Source organism: Alexandromys fortis, unplaced genomic scaffold (assembly GCF_014885135.2).
Source record: "Alexandromys fortis isolate MF-2015 unplaced genomic scaffold, M_Fortis_MF-2015_v1.1 scaffold_249, whole genome shotgun sequence".
In the NCBI taxonomy this organism is placed as follows: domain Eukaryota; kingdom Metazoa; phylum Chordata; class Mammalia; order Rodentia; family Cricetidae; genus Alexandromys; species Alexandromys fortis.
In genome coordinates, this window is record NW_026068129.1 from 887,854 (window position 1) to 904,940 (window position 17,087).

Consider the following 17,087-nt stretch of genomic DNA (forward strand, 5'->3'; position numbering starts at 1 on the left):
AGAGAGAGAGAGAGAGAGAGAGAGAGAGAGAGAGAGAGAGAGAGAGAGAGAGGGAGGGAGAGAGAGGGGGGCGGAGGGAGGGAGGGAGGGAGGGAGAGAGAGAGAGGTGGCCTGGTATGAGTTTTTGAAACCTTTAAACCCATCCCCACTGAGGCAACTCCCCTTACAACACCATACCTTCAAACTCTTCCCAAACAGTTCCACTGGCTGGGGACCAGGCATTCAACCATATGAGCCCTTGGGAGCCATTCTCCTTCAAATGACTACACCAATAAAAACAAATTCAGTAGCAGTGTGCTTATTTTGTACTTTATCAGGAACCCCTTTTGAGCCAAAGAGCTCAAGGTATATATCTGTCACATATAGACCCACAAATCCTGCCCTCCTGGACATTTACAGCAAAAGGGGGATTAGCACAAAGACCAGGATGGCCTCTCGTTATCCTTTAAATGACACAGGCAGTGCAGACACCAAGGGGGACATTTTCTTTCATGGATCTCTTGAGTATAGTAATTAAAACTTAAGACATAATTTTGGCTCTTACACTACAAACACAGTATAAATTTTTTTTCCTAAATACTAAAATTTGCATGAAGGTTGGAATTTTATCATAGACCATTCATACTGTCACAGGTAGCCACTGAAACCTTCGGATTCTTTTTCTCATCCTTGAGAAAAGTATTCCAAATGTCTCAGTCTGAAAATGGAGTCTTTCAGTTTTTCTGAATAGACATGGATTTCCACAAAGCCTGCACTTCAGCTCACAGGCCACAGGATCATAGAAGCTCCCTTCTCTCTTCCTCCCCCCCTTCTCTTGTTTACTTATTTTTGTTTTATGTGCAAATATATTTGCATGCCTGCGTGTATGTTGGTAAATCACATGCATGTCATTCTTGTGGAGGCTAGACGATCCTTTGCATCTGGAGTTACAGACAGTTGTGAGCTGCCATTTGGGGCTTGGGACAAATTTATGAGCCAAAATTATGTCTTAAGTTTTAATTACTATACTCAAGAGATCCATGAAAGAAAATGCTCCACTCGGTGTCCACACTGCCTGTGTCATTTAAAGGATAATGAGAGGCCACCCTGGTCTTTGTGCTAATCCCAATAAGTGCTCTTAGCTGATAAGACAATTCTCCATCCCCTGAAAGTCTTATCTTTAAGGCACCCCAACCCAGTGTTGGGGTAGCAAGCAGCAGTAGGATTAATAACTCTCCTTTTACCTATGTATCACTAGCGCCCAAAGAGACCTAAACCTGAGGTCTGACACAGAACCATGCATAACAAAGTTCTACAAGGATCTGCCTGAGTCCAGGCTTCCCTGAATGAGGGCAGAGCGATTGTGAAGTCTGTATACACTTTCCTGGTGCACATTTGGAGGTGCCAGCAGGCTGTCCCACCATTACATTTGTATTCAGCATTGAGCTCAACAAGATTTTAGAAAACCCATCGAGGTCTTGGTATTGTGAAAAGCTCTAGCCTCACAGTCTTGATGAGTAATCTAGAGTAATCAAAAACAATGCTTCCTGACTGGTTTGATGCCTTTTAGGTTACTTTGATGATTTTTATCTGTATTTTAATTGTGTATCATTTTTCAAAGAGCAGTTCTATAAAATGTAAAATAATTGTTTTACCCTAGTGGATGTAGGAGGCACAAAGATGCACTGGCTGCCCATCTTATGATCCCATCAAGGCCATACAGGTCACTCTTGGTAGAGAAAAGCTGTCTTCATGAAATTCCGTTAGACAGCACCATTGCAGTTTGTCTCCTAGAACACATCTTTACTCATGGGCACATGCATAGCACTGATAAGAAAAAATGCTCACTGTCCTATACCTTTAGCCTTTCTCTGTTTAGATTTTTAGTTTATAACACAGTTGCCTAGAAGACAGAACAATTTAATTAAATGTGCTCTCCAGAAGGTATTGATAGGATGAAATAATCCAACTCCTGCGGTGTTCTAGTCTTCCAATGTTGGCAGAATACACAAGGTTAACACTAAGCATCTTTCAGCCCCAAGAGCTTTTGCTCATCAAAGTCTTACAAAGGCCTCTCTCTCTCTCTCTCTCTCTCTCTCTCTCTCTCTCTCTCTCTCTCTCTCTCTCTCTCTCCCTCTCTCTGCTTATTGTCATCACAAAGGATTTCAAAGAAGGTTCTTCACTGCATGGAAAGTCGTAATTGGCTGAAGATACCGATCTCAGTCACATGACTCTACAGATGTGGTCACTCTCACAATTTTGCAGATTTTACATGCTTGTGCACACATGGTGACTTTGCCAATATGAGGCACGTGGCACATGCGAGGTTCTACCTGTCAGCTGGGGACAGCAGCAGAGGAAATCTTATAAGGAATGTGACTGTTGAGGTGGGAACAAGAGCAGGGACATGCATGCATCATGAACTAATGAGATCAGTTTCTAGAGACCAGAGGCTCACTTGCTGTTCATTCACAGCACAGGAAGCTGGGTGCAGATGCCTCCAGAGAAACTGCCCTTCAGAGGTTCAGTCCACAGAGGGAGAAGGGGGGGATGGCTTAAGGCTTCAAAGCTCTACCATTCATGATGAAAAAATTAACATAGAGTGGGGGGGGCCATGTTTAGACTATCATAAAAATGAAACTGCAGAGAGATGATAATGTTTAGACAAGAGCAAAGCACTAACTTTTATAAAGTCGTAGCTTTTGGATTCATTTATCTTCCTTTTAAATATTTTTTCCTTCTACTAAGCTCTGAAATTGAGTATTTGACAGCAACATCTGGGACAAAAGTTTATGATCCACAACAAATAGCTGACAAATAGAACCTAACATGGAGATTTGGCATTGGTTGTTGATTTTTAAAACTTCCTCTATGTTCCACGAGCACATCATGGTACGTTTAGAAAGTACATCACATGGAAATCCTACGTGGGTTACCAAGCGCTGTCCACAGTAATTTCTATTTCTCCATCGTGGTCCTGAAAATCTATTCCATGCACTCTGCATCCCTCCACCATCCACGGTGGGTGCTGTTTCCCTTGAAAGTCACTCGTAACTATGAATAAAGGGGAAGGCTGGTGTGAGACATGCAGGACAGTGGAGCGGGCTCCAGGAAATTCCAGAGACCCAGACATCATACTATGCTTGACATCGCATGTCCATATTTGTGGTTCGTTGATGGACCCTGAAGACCGAACCATTGATCTCACCTTGTGGCAGGAAGGAGGGACAGACAGAAAAGGAGAACAGTCACTCCCTCCGTGAGTCAGTCTACTGGTTACAAAATCATTTGGAATTTACAGTGAGGCTTATTTCTGTGGACATCTAATGGCGCACTAGGATCTCTGTGGCAGGTTAGGCAGTCATTGCTGTGTGGTTTACTGTCTGTAGAGAGAGGAAGAATAGCCCCTTGTCAGTGCCCTCCAGGCAGTTATGTCAAAGGATAAATGCTTTTAGTTGAGCCCCCTTTCTTTCACTATATCGTACTTTACTCTTAGATTGGTGCATGCTTCCATATAAATAATGCTTAGCTGTGTCCACTAAGTACCAGGATTTGGAGTCTTCCATTTTAGATGAGCTGCAGAATCATGTCCCGTGCACTGCCCAGGCATTGAGAGGTCACAATGTCCTCAAGGTTATAGCCCGTTTCTTCCACAGGAAGGATTCTTCAGTCCCCTCTAGAGCTAGTGAGACACAGCACGTGGAAAAGGTTTTGGGTACTCCGATGAAGAAATATATATTACTGTGTACAGCACTTGGCAGCATTTCCATGTAGCATACTTTCTAAATGTTCAATGATGAGTTTGTGGAACATATAGGAATTAAAAAATCAACAACCAATTCTAAATTCCCATGTTAATTCTATTTGTTATGTATTAAAATTTTTACTCTGAAAACTCTTAACAGAGGAATCTAAAATGGCTGAAAGAGACTTAAGGAAATGCTCAATATCTTTAGTCATTAGAAAATGCAAATCGAAACAACTCTGAGATATCATATTGCACTTGTAAGAATGACCAAGATCAAAAACACTGATGACAACTTATGATGGAAAGGTTGTGGGGTTAAGGGAACACTTCTGAGTTGGTGGTGGGAATGCAACCTGGTATACAGCCCCTTTGGATGCCAGTGTGTCGATTTCTCAGAAGAAAAAAAGAAAGAAAGAAAGAAAGAAAGAAAGAAAGAAAGAAAGAAAGAAAGAAAGAAAAGAAAAGAAAAAAGAAAACATCATTTTGAGTGAGGTAACCCAGACCCAGAAAGACAATTATCAATTATCATATGTACTCACTCATAAGTGGTTTTTAAACATAAAGCAAAGAAAACCAGCCTACAAATCACAATCCCAGAGAACCTAGACAAAAAAGAGAACTCTAAGAGAGACATACATCTATCTAATATACAAGGGGAGTATAAAAAGATAAGATCTTTTGAGTAAATTGGGAGCATGGGGACATTGGGAGAGGCTTGAAGGGGAGGGGAGAGGCAGGGAGGGGAGCAGAGAAAAATGTAGAGCTCAATAAAAATCAATAAAATATATAAAAACATTTGTTTCAAACTTAATTCTCCCTTGAGAAAATAAGTCCAAAACTAAAGTATCTGGTTTCCCATATGATAAAATTAACCACATGCAGAGGAACACAATCAAAGGTTGGACAACTGGCCTCACCTGTTACTGATACCTGATGGCTCAAGTGGGGTGCTTATATATTGTGCAGTCAGTTTGTATGCTTTTGAGAAAAAGTGAATTCAGAGACCAACAGTGAACTATTGCAATGATAAAATAGCTTTGGAATGTAGTCAAAGAAAATTTCCATATAGAATTGTATCTGTTTGTCCAATAGACACACACACTCACACAAATATAGGTATAGTGGTTTGTATGAAAATGTCTTCCAGAAGCTCAGATGTTTGAATGCTTGGTCCCCAGTTGGAAGCCCTGTTTAGTGGGGACTAAGAGGTGTGTCCCTGCTTGGAGAAATTTGTCTCTGGGGCCAGGTCTTTGACTCCTCATCACTTCCTATTCATTCTCCCTGGTTTGTGTGCTGTGGAATATTAGTCAAAGATGCGTTACATTCTTGTACGGAGTGGAATATTTGTTTAATAATGCAAAGAAGGGTTACATTCTTTCATGTTGCATTTGTTTAACTTTGTGAACATTTGTTACTTTGCTTGCCTAAAGTGCCTGATGGGCTTAATAAAGAGATGGATGACCAATAGCTAGGCAGGAGAGAAATAGTCAGGGCTGGCAGGCAGAGAGAATAAATGGGAGAAATCTGGGAAGAGGAGATTGATGGGGTGAGAAAGAGAGAAGAGAACGCCAGGAGCCAGTCATCCAGCCACATGACAAGCCATGAGTAAGAAGTCACGAAAGGTATATAGAACAGAGAAAGATAAAAGACCAGTGGCAAAAGGTAGACAGAATAAGTTAGGAAACACTTGCTAGAAACAAGTCAACTGAAGACCAGCATTCATAACTAAAAATAAGTCTCCATGCATTTATTGGGGAACTACTAAGTGGTGGCCCCCCCCGAAAAGCAAAAGAATAAAAAAATAACAACTACATTTGTGTCTGGAGTTCAATATGTGAGAGCTCTCAGCTTCCTGTTTCTGCCTTCATAGCTACTGCTTGCTGCCATGTCTTCGGGCCAAAATGAATCCTAACCATCCTGATATAAAGGCCAAAACAAACCCGTTCCTCTTCTGTAAGTTGCCTTGGTCATAGTGTTTTAGCATAGAGACAGAAAAGTAACTAATATAACGTGTGATACAGTAACTCAATTAACTGTTAACCAGATGATTAAATTAAAGGTAAAAGCCAGGTTCACAGGTGGCTCCAGAGCTATGAGTCAGACAACCTGAGGGAGAGTTGAAGAGATGAGGGGGATAAGGGCTACGGGACATTTCCCAGCATTCCCGGAGAGACTAAAAAGATGAAAGGAAATGAAATATCTGAGGGCATTTCTGGGGATAATGAAATACAGGATGTCAGACAGACCCAAACATGAGCAGTGTGCTACACGCTAACTGTGCCTAGACCAAGCAAAGTGAGATCCCATATCTCAAGTTAAAACGAAGTTTAGAAACAAGGTCTGTAACATGGGCATCTCCAGTCTAATAAGAAAAGGTAGATGTGATCTGTCTCCCCAATAAGGAGACAAAATCATGACTGTCCCCCAATTATCTATGTAGATATAACAAATGAATGGACATTTTGAGATAAATTAAAATAATGCAGTCTTGTGCCATCCTTTGCATCAGTAAAAGCAGGTGCACAGAGAGCCAGAGTTGGGTAAGAAAAATGATACAATATAACGTCAGGAGGCTTTTTGTTATCTATGCTGGAGGGCAAGGCAGAAACTTTAGAAATGACTGATGACCTGTGTTAAGATATTTTAAAGTATCAGAGTGTATGCCTGTGTCTTGTTCTATAGCAGAAAAGGAAATATAGAGATGGAATTGTTAAAATTAAAAATAGAACGGGGGTATGGGGATGGCTCAGTAGATAAAAATGCTTCCCACGGAAGCACTAAAGAACAGATTTCAGATCCCCAAAGCCCAGAAGAGCCAGGAAAGCATGGTGGGGGCCTGTCATCCCCAGGTTGGGAAGGTGGAGATTGAGTCCCTCGGACAAGCTGGCTAGCTAGAGTTGCTGAGCCCATGGCTTTCTGGGTCCAGTGAGAGACCTTGAGTCACTAAATACACTCGAGGTCTAGTAAAGACGACAATGGGCATCTTATTATGACCACCACACATTCTTACTAACATGTGAACATGCACCGGCACACACATGGGAGCATGCATACCCAAATACACACAAGTACCATACTCTCACTAATAGATAGGGCATCCATCAAAAACCTAAAGAAAGAAATGCTGGAGCTAACAGACATTGTAAACCAAATGGACATAGCAAATATCTACTGACTGTTTTACTTAGGTAAACAAGAAAGAATAAACCCTCTTCTCAGCAGCTCACACGACTTCCTCCGAAACTGGCCACATACCCAGTCACAAAGCAAAAGGAAAGAATCTATCCATTTAAGGTCAAATGAGAGGATCAAAACTGACTGACAGAGGAGGACAAACAGTCGAAAATGCCAGTATCTAAGATGAACATCTGAGAGATAGGAATAAGAATGGAATTTTAGCTGCAGAGGGCAGGTCACTCCGACAATGAGAACAGACATGCAAGAGCAAAGGGCTCAGAAAAGGGCCTGTCTGCTGCTGAACAGTGAGCAGCACCGTCTCAAATGACCAGGGCACAGATTCTTTGAAGAAGGGGGGCTAGAAAGTACACGGGAAAATTGTTTGATAATTAAGAACTCACACATCTGAGACCCCTAGCATTCTCCAGGCACAATAAAAGAGAAGAAAACTATGATTAGGCATGTGGCAATGTCCTTAGATTGAAGAATAAAACATCTTAAAAGTAACCAAAAGTCCAAGGTCAGTTATGTGTAGAAAAACAAGTTCGAGATAAGGAAAATATGTTTAATTTGAAATAATAGAAGCCAGAGCTCTTTGGAGATGCTTCCTTAAGGAACCATGAGGAAACACGCTGGCCATTAGCCAGCCTAAGTGTCTTTGTTTTAGCGAAGAGAGCATCTTTCAAAGGCCTAGGAACAAATAAAGATATCTTCTACTTTTTTATGTGAAAGAAAAGTTTTATGATAACAAATGTTCAACAAAAGGAGGGAATCCGCAATGCCAGATAAATGTGTTTCGCCACCTTATCTAAACATGCAGAAGAACAAGTTGGGGCCCATGGAACTCTGCAGAGAATGAAAGGAGGAGCCACAGGAGGGAAAATAATCACACACGATGTATCAGAGAAAGCCTTTTACCCACATGAGACTAAAGAGCTCAAAAACTTAACTAGATACCACAACTATTTTTAAAAATAGTCGAACTACTACTTAAATGTGCCCTCAGCCCAAGGAAGTAGATGTAGCCAATAGGTACACGGAATGTTGTTTGACATCATGGACCTTTTAGAAGGGAGAATTGTCTGCCACAGAGACTGTTTATTAGAATGCAAGAATGGAGAGGAATTATTTAAGATACTAGCCATAACATGTGTGGGCTAGGAAATGAATACAGAACTCCCAAACTCTGGCTCATGAATTTTTAAAAGAACAAATGTAGGATGTTATTTTGCATTTTCTTGTATCTTTAAACTTCCACTTGTCTGCTCTTAAAAAGCTACCAAAGAGAATTTAACGTATATGGGCATGCTCGTCCAAACCCTTGAATGTTCAAAGCAGCTTTACTTTTCATGACTAAAAACCAGAAATAACAGAAATGGATCTGAAGTGACGAGTTACTGAACATATTCTTATAGGTCCATTTAATGAACTAAAAGTGAATTTAGTAACTGCATCAAACAATAGGATTAATTCTCAATTAACTAGGCAGAAAGAAAAGAGCTCCAACTCTGTAAGAAACACAGCCCTCATAATGTGGCTAGAACGTTCTGCATATGCAAATTAAATCTATAGGCTTACAATGTTCTCATTGGCTGAGGCTGGAGCGGTGGGAGGGAGGGGAGATAATGAATTGTTCAAATCTTGACTTTGTTAATGGCTTCATGTTTTCACAGATGAGTCAAAACTTGTCAGATGATACATTTGAAATATGTTGGGTGTATTGTATAGCAATCATGCCATGATGAAGCTGTTAAAAAAAACTTTAGAGAAACATATTGTGAAACACACACAGGGACTATCTGAACGAGGAAGAATTTTAGCAGTATATCACAAAAAAATATGCAACCCTTACAACAAAACACCCCTTAGGAAAAAATGCTATCCTTCCAAAAGGCAGACACGGGGCTGGAAAGATGGCTCAGGAGCCAGGCCTGCACATGCTACACAGACATACATACAGACAAAACACTTATACACATAAAAAAAAAAAACACTTTAAAGCCATGAAAAGTGCAGACACAAACAACAGCCTGAAAGGAGGTTCAAATGTAATCAGATCAGCAGAGCTCTGGGTGGGCTGCAGCACTGGTCCGGTGACTACTGAGGAACGACATTGATATTTTACAGAGTAGTGTGTGGGTGTCAAGCACATGGCCTCCTCCAGTCAGATGCATGCGACTTCTACAGCCTTATCTTGCTCTCCTGCAGACACTGGGCAGAAGTAATCAGAGGTCTGAGAACCCCAGCGCTCATAGAAGGAACTTCCTCTGAGAAATTCAGAGGAATTGTGTTAACAGAGCATGGTATGGAGCTGAAGTTTCCCTGAAAGCTGACTCCAAGGGTGCACTTTGGTAGATATAAACTTTGCACACTTACAAGTAGGATGTGCCCAAATGTGTTCCCTGTGGGAGCTTGCCCAGAGGTAAGTATTGGGCCCAAGTGAACAGGAGAATGGAAATACAAATGGTAGCTGTCAACACAAGGTCTGATACACAGGAGAAGACAGTGTGGCCCGGCTGCAGCGATGAGCAGCGTTGGCATCGACAATATTTAGTGAAGCAGTCAGGTCTAGACGACCAGCAAAACAGCGTTCTGTAAATGTCAGAAAGACTTAAAATTTTGTTATGTTCGTACATTCTTATGACATAAAGTTTTGTTGCATTCAGTGTATGTGTGATTTGCCTACTGGTACGTATGTGCACCCACATGTGTATCTGGTGCCAGTAGAGGCCAGAAGATGGTGTCGGTTCCTTTGGAATCGTAGTTAAGATGGTTGGGAGCTACCATGTGTGTGCTGGGAACCAAATCCAGGTCCTCTGTAAAACTGGCCTGTGTTCTTAAACACTGAGCCATAGCGCCAGCTTTTTGTTTCTCATTTTAAATTATGTGTGTTTTTGTGTGTATGTGTGTGCATGCATGGATATATATGAATGTTTGCATGTGTGTTTGTGTGCATGAATATGTGTGTATAAGTCATGTTTGTGATGTAGGATTCCCTTCTGTATTCTGTGATGACGTGAATAAAACATGTTTTACTACCATTGGTTAATAAAGTAGCTTCTTTGGACTTATAGCAGGGCACAATATAACAAGATAGGAAATCTGATATATATATACATATATACATATACACACACACACACACACAGAGAGAGAGAGAGAGAGAGAGAGAGAGAGAGAGAGAGAGAGAGATTAGACAGAGTAAGAGAGATGCCATGTAGCCGCTGAAGGAGACAACTGGTACTTTGCTGGCAAACCACAGGCCTTGTGATAATACATAAAATAATAGAAATGGGTTAATTTAAGATGTAATAGCAAGCTAGAAATAGGCTTAAGCTATTGGACAAACAGAATTACAATTAAAATAGTTTCTGTGTGATTATTTTGGGTCTGGGTAGAATGAAATGAACGAGCAGCCTCCGCCTACAGAATGGCACCCCACGAACATTTGGGACAGATGCCTGCCACCCACTTTGGGTTTAGGTGCTTGTGTGCCCACTCAGGGTTGGGAAGAAAGAAGCTGAGACCATGCCTGTGGCTCAGCACTCCCCACCTGGGCAGGCGGCGGGGTCGGGTCTGCTAGGAATGCACAGGTAGGAGGGTATGGGGGATTCCACACACACACACACACACACACACACACACACACACACACACACACACACACAAAGACTGCTAAACTTGCCTAAAGGTGAGACAGTCCTTTGGGATTCCTGCTTTATGAAACAGACTATCAGACATTTTGCAGGATACAAAAGGAAGTGACTAACAAACTGCCAATATAGGTGGAACTGTCTCTGAAATTTCCTACTTTGTGGAAAAGTCTGCCAGATACTATGGGCCTGTAGGCTGAAGATGGATGCTCCAATGTTACAGAAGAACTTCGGGTGACTGTCCAGGCAGGAAGATGTCTCTGTCAATTCTAGAGTTTTGGAAGTTACTTCCACATACTTTCTGTTAACTTAGGTAATATTATTTCCTTCTGGAGTCTTCAATGAAGATGGAAAGTAGATAGGTATAATTACAGTTTTCCTTAGTTATGATAAAAGATAAAATAGATATAAATATTGTAACTATAATTCTTGCTTGATAACTGTTTTGTTACATGAAACTTTACTATGTTAAAGTTAAAACCTTCCTTTTTATTTAGACAGAAAAGGGGAGGTGATATGAGATTCCCCTCTGTGTGCTGTGAATATGTTTTGTTACCATTGGCTAATAAAAAAGCTGCTTTGGGACTCTGCTAAGGCTTGGGTGGGAGTGACTGACAAGCCAGCCTCAGTGGAAAAAGGGTTGTTGTAGCTCTGGGTCTTGTTTAGACAGGCTAAAAAAGATTGCACTGATTTGAGGACTGGTATCCATGGTCCATTTTTATAGCTGTTTTCTCTGTCATTCTAGTCACAGACGTCCCTTCTGACAATGCCATCACAGGCAACATTAGCTGCAAAGTATGCCCCATCCTGAGTCACTGTAGACATCCTTGATTATGGAGCCTCTGGATCCCAGACTGCTGGATTCCACAGAACAATGAATAAGTACTTGGCAGAGCTTACTGTAGTTTAAGTACCATGGACCAAGGGGAAGATGCAGAGACAGAATAGGAAGGAGGAAGGTTGACTCTCCCTGTCCTAAGCTGACCTGGTGCATGTTGTTTGCTGGACAACCAGGCTCCAAACAAAAATGAAGGGACCAGCCTTGGACTTTGGTTCTAGAGTAATCATCCAGCCAAATTGCCTCTGAAAACTTCCAAAGAGAGAAGAAACATGGGACTTTCTTGGCTTAGAAGTTTCCAGAGCAAGAAGTTAGACTTTTCTCCCCAGGAGCCCACAGTAGGCTTTGAGAGTGCACCCAAATGAAAGTTATCCAATGACACGAATCACCTGCTAACTCTGGGGGACACACGAGATGAAGGGGATGTTAACTGTTTTCTAAGTGATCTCAGTCTTTGGGGAGGTCCCCACACACCACTTCCTGCCTCCTAAGAGAGAATCTAGTGCTGCGTAGCATCAATTCCAAGACCTTCCACACGACAAATTCAATACCACACAGTGTGCTTAGGTGCTCGGTGTTGAACAAGGTTAAAAATACTGGAAGAACAGGGAGAGTGGATGCTTGCTTAAATACAGATAAGAAAGAGAAATATTGGTCTTCTGGGGTAACCTAGACTCAATGATGAATCACATAAGTGTTAGGCATTTAGATCTGCTATCCTGTGACAGCTGTCACTCACAAGGACAGGAGCTGTTCAGTTACACTTTTAAAATAAGCAGGTAGAACAAAGAAGCCCAAATAATTCATGTAAGGAAAACTGAAAAAAAAAACTAAGAATGTTTATTCATTATGGAATAGAAAACATAACAAGATATGAAGAGGACATAAAAACCCATTAACCCACTGCCCAACGAAAGGCAATGAGTTCATTTCCAAAAGTTGTTTTATACATGCACTAGATTTGGGGTGTGTGTGTGTGTGTGTGTGTGTGTGTGTGTGTGTGTGTGTGCTTACTTTGCCATGGCACATATGCAGAGATGAGAGCACAGCCTTGAAGGAGACTTTTTTCTTTCCACCTTGTAGGTCCTAGGGATGAAATTCAGTCTGTCAGTCTTGGCAGCAGGCCCTTTTACCCTTCTAAACCCTCTTGTTAGCCTGGTGTTTTGTTACGCCCCGATCATCCGATGTGTTTTGGTTCATGTGTTACTGGCATGCTCATCTTTTTTCTGCTGCTCTGTACATACACATATATGATACAGCTTCTGCATGTGCATGATGTGCTCATACACAGGAAGGGCTTGATCCCTTAGCTAAGTAAAACGGTTGCTATACCAGTCATTGGAGAAGCCCCCAGTGAATGAGTGTGTAGCAAGATGCCCAGGTCTCAGCATGTGGCCCTCCCCAGCTGATGTCTGTAATCAGCAATTAAGACGGGTTGCCACTTTCACCCAACACCAGGGTCCTTCTTAATGACCTACACTCATTCAGCTTGACCAGCGATTTGATCAGTTTGCTTGGCCTGAAAGCCCTGTGTGGAATCTTTTATAGTTCAAATGTCTTTTCTTTTTCTATGCTAGAATGACCTCAGTGCTTCAAGATTAAAAATACTCATGAAGTTAGAAATGGGGAATACTAAAATTCCCTTTTATCCTTTCCCACAATCCAGCTCTCCGAACAGAAAGGAATGACTGCTACAGTCCCTGGCTTCTGAGCACCAGGGCTAGGCAGTGAGTGGTTCTTTCCTGTTTTCATACTTTTGCCCAAGTTCAGCTAATCCCAAAAACATCCGACTGGAATCACGACCAGCTCTGATCTGAAACTGACGCGGCCATCTCCTCTTAGCGTGGGTTGTTGCCGTGTGTGGCAAGCCAGGCTGCTTTCAGTGTTTCAGAGACTGTGATAGCAGAATCAGTTTTCATCAGCACTCTACAGTTTCCGCTCATCTGAGGGAGGCATGCTATTATGTAAAAGAAAAGTACATCACACAAACAGCTGCCTGTTACAGAGAGAGAGCCGTGATACCCATCAAGTGTCTCAAAGGACTTCAGGCATGTCTGCCTTGTCCTGACACACCAGAGGGTGTTCTCTCTCTGGAGGCAAAAGCAGCAAAGGCCCAAGATGAGGGGACCAGGAACAAAAAAAGTTGTTCATCTCACCGTCCCTTCTGAGGAAGAGCTCTGAACTCCCCATCCCCAGACCTATTAGCCACATGCATAAGGACCTGGATCCCTATTCCCAGGATACGTGGAAAGTCAGATGTGGTACCCGATATGACGAATCCCAGGGTTGTTATGGCCTGATAGGACACAGAGGGAAGAGAATACCCCAAATCTTAAAGGCCAGCTAAACACAGCAAGTAAAGAACAAAGACTCTGCCTCAAACACATGGGAGTTCAAAGCTGGCACCCTAGGCTGTCCTTGTCACCTCCTCTCACTCAGGGTGTCATGTTAGGGTCCACGAGTTGTCCTGCGAAAGATCTCCATTCAAGTATGCAATTAGCAAGAGGGTGTATTTCTCGAGAGCAGAAATTCCAGCACGCGAGCGTCCACCACTCAGTAAAATGGTGATTTTCCGAGAAGCATGACAAGGGGAATTCCAGGGAGGGAAGGTTAGTCTGCAGCTGATTGGTGGGTTTGAACAAGAAGTTTATCATACATGCATGTGCGCACACAAGTACACACACACACTACCAAGCACAGTGTTTGCCACCGATCCTTCTAGGATGTCCTCGAATGACTGTACACTGGTTTTCAAAAAGAAGCCAGGCTAGATGATGTTTGGTTTAGGTAAGAAATAAGACCAAGGAGGCACTGAGGGAAGAGCAAGAGTGTCCATTGAGATAGGAACTTTTGGGTTCCCCTACAAGCCCAGGAGCTTAGGACCTCAAATAACCCCCATCCCTGAAGGAAAGGACATCAGCTATGACCTTGATATGACCCTTTCCATCTTCCGCTGCTGGCCATCTTCAGCTCTGTCCTCTGGTCCACTCTGCCCCATCTATTCATTACAGAACAGCCACTTCCTCTATGCTAGTGGTGACCTATTTATCCTTCCATGCATAGACTGATGCCCCCTTAGCTTTGAAGATCCTCTGAACTTTCCCAGAAACATAAGTGAATTCTTCTGCCATCTGCCCCCGTGAGTGTGCCTGCTCTCAACCTCTGAGCCTCACAGAAAGCCCTCTGAATGCTCACTATGATTGTAGCAATGCCCTAAGTTTGCTGAGGTTTCCCCACTGGTTTGTACACTGTCAGCTAGCTCACAGACATTATAAAGAGTGAATCCTTGGCTCATGTCAGATTTACAGCCAGAGTTCCTTGTCCCTCCTAACTCTTGATGCTAGTGGAAAAGGTCAATGTTCTATCTGTGAAGTCTAAAAGTGGTGTCCGGCTTGGGCCTGTTGCTACGTTTCAACCTAAAATGAATCTCCTCTTCCCTCACTTCTGACTTGTTTTTCCTTCAGAACTGGTAGGTTTGTCTTTAGATTTAATTTCAATATTTACTGCATCCTGTAATAGCTTATAAATGCTAGGGGGTTAGAGAATGACTAGAATAGGGTGCAGCCGCCACCCACGAAGCTTCTAGTCTGGAAGGAAGGCTCATTTATAAGAATCCTAGCCCCGTGAGACAGACAAGGAAGAAAAGGAGACAATGGTGATTGATTATCTGAGGGGTCAAATTTTCAGAAGGGCAGACACCTGAGCAGAGAGAAGAAGAAGGGGCTGTTAACTCATTGTTTTCCTTGGATAGAAATGTGCTTGAATATTATTAAAATATCAAAAAATTGTGAGCCCCTCTCACTTAAATTTTGTATTGTAAAACAACATTGGAATCATTTTGTTTACGTATGAAAGATGTACATAGAGTTTTATTGACTTATTAAAGATGTGCATAAGTTAGTTTTGTCCTCTAAACTCATACATTGGAATTGAGCATGTTGGGATGGGGGACAAAGGAACATAATAACCCCAGTTTGAGGTTTTCATGACACCAAGTTTTCTTCTCCTCATGGCCATTTGCCCCATCAGCATGTTTTCAAACACCGCAAAGAGCAGAGGAGACTGGAGTCCTCATTCCTATCCCAGCCAATCAACAGTACGGTTAGAGACAGAGAACCCAACCATTTCGAAGATGGGACACATAGAAAAATTTTGGGCCAATAGAAAAAAAAGAGAGAAGGGGAATCAGTCGGTAGGACACACTAAACCCAGATTAAAATATAACCCCTCCCCCTAGAGTCACTGGGCTCCCGATTTCTGGGACTATTTTCTCAGTAAATTTCATTCTTATCTTTCCCCAAACTGTTTTCCTGCCCTCTAATTCTTTAACTGATGGAGAAGAAAGAATTCACTGACCAACTGGTATCAAACTCTTACCCGACCCCAAATGATATCAGGAAGTGATGCCCTCTAAGGGGTGGGCGAATTACAAGGGGTTCAGATCCCAGAGAGAGATTTCTTGCCCCGTCTGCGACATGAAAATTGAAGAGCATGTGATTTTCAGTGAAGCTGCAGACCCCAACCCTGCTGGCATTTCTGCCTCAGGCTTCTCAGACAGACTCCAGGGTGTGTGATGCTTCATTTGCTCCATCTATGGCCTGTTACTACAGACAGCAAGTGATGAAGGCAGTGAGAATGATTAGACAGTATTTCACTTACATATGTCTGATGCTTTCTGATTGGATGGACGATAACGTGTGCAAACTGGTAGCCCTCAGAATTAAGAAAATACACACACATTCTGTGTGTGTGAAAGTGTGCTTGGGTGTGTGTTCTACGAGCACGTGCAGATGCTCATGTGGGTTTGTGTTCACACACATGGTTCTTCCTCGATCCCTATCCACCTGACATTTCGAGACAGAATCACTCGCTGAACCCGGAGCTGATCAATTCGGCTAGCCTAGGTAGCTAATGAGCCCCAGAGACCACCTGTCTCCTCTTGCCTGCTCTAGTCTGTAATTATTGATTACATATCCACTTATATCTATGGCAAAATAGTATCTCAGGCTGTCTTGAAACAAGTTTGAAAGCCTGGGGAAGATTTGGCAGCAGGCGGCATGGATGGAGGGGTTTGTATCAGATATCATATCATATTTTACCAAACCAAATGCTTCATTTTGGCAGGACTCTTGAGACTTTTATTTGGAACATTTGGTTTTTAAAATAATGTAAAGTTTATCATTAACCCCCGAGGCCTTTTTATAATTAGATTCTATGTCAATGATCACATTTGTTTCTGGAACACAGTCTGGGAAGGAGAGAAGCCAGAGATCCTTTCAGTGTTCATGGTGTTGCTTGAGTGAGTCCGGGGAGCTTCCTGTGCGGTGGAATATGTGTGCTTCCTCCCCTCATCCCCACCGCATCTGTGTGGTCACACACAGCTTTCTCCCTGCCCATCCCCCTTCTTGTTACTGGCGGACCATGGTCATTTCAGCATCTGTGGAGGTCAATGGGAGTCAAGTGGGCCATTTGGAAACAAGGCATCCCTTCTTGCTCTCTGTGCAGTCATAATCCTTAAAAATGTCAAAGGCATGGGGTCCAGGTCACTTCCTCCAGCGGCCACAGGAAGCAATCTGCAGTCAGAACAGCAGCACTTTGTGGCTTCGCCAGCCCATGTCGAGAACTCTGTTTGTTCCTGGAGCACAGCATAAAATCCAGAGGACGGGTTTTCCGCATGCAGGACTTTTGTATG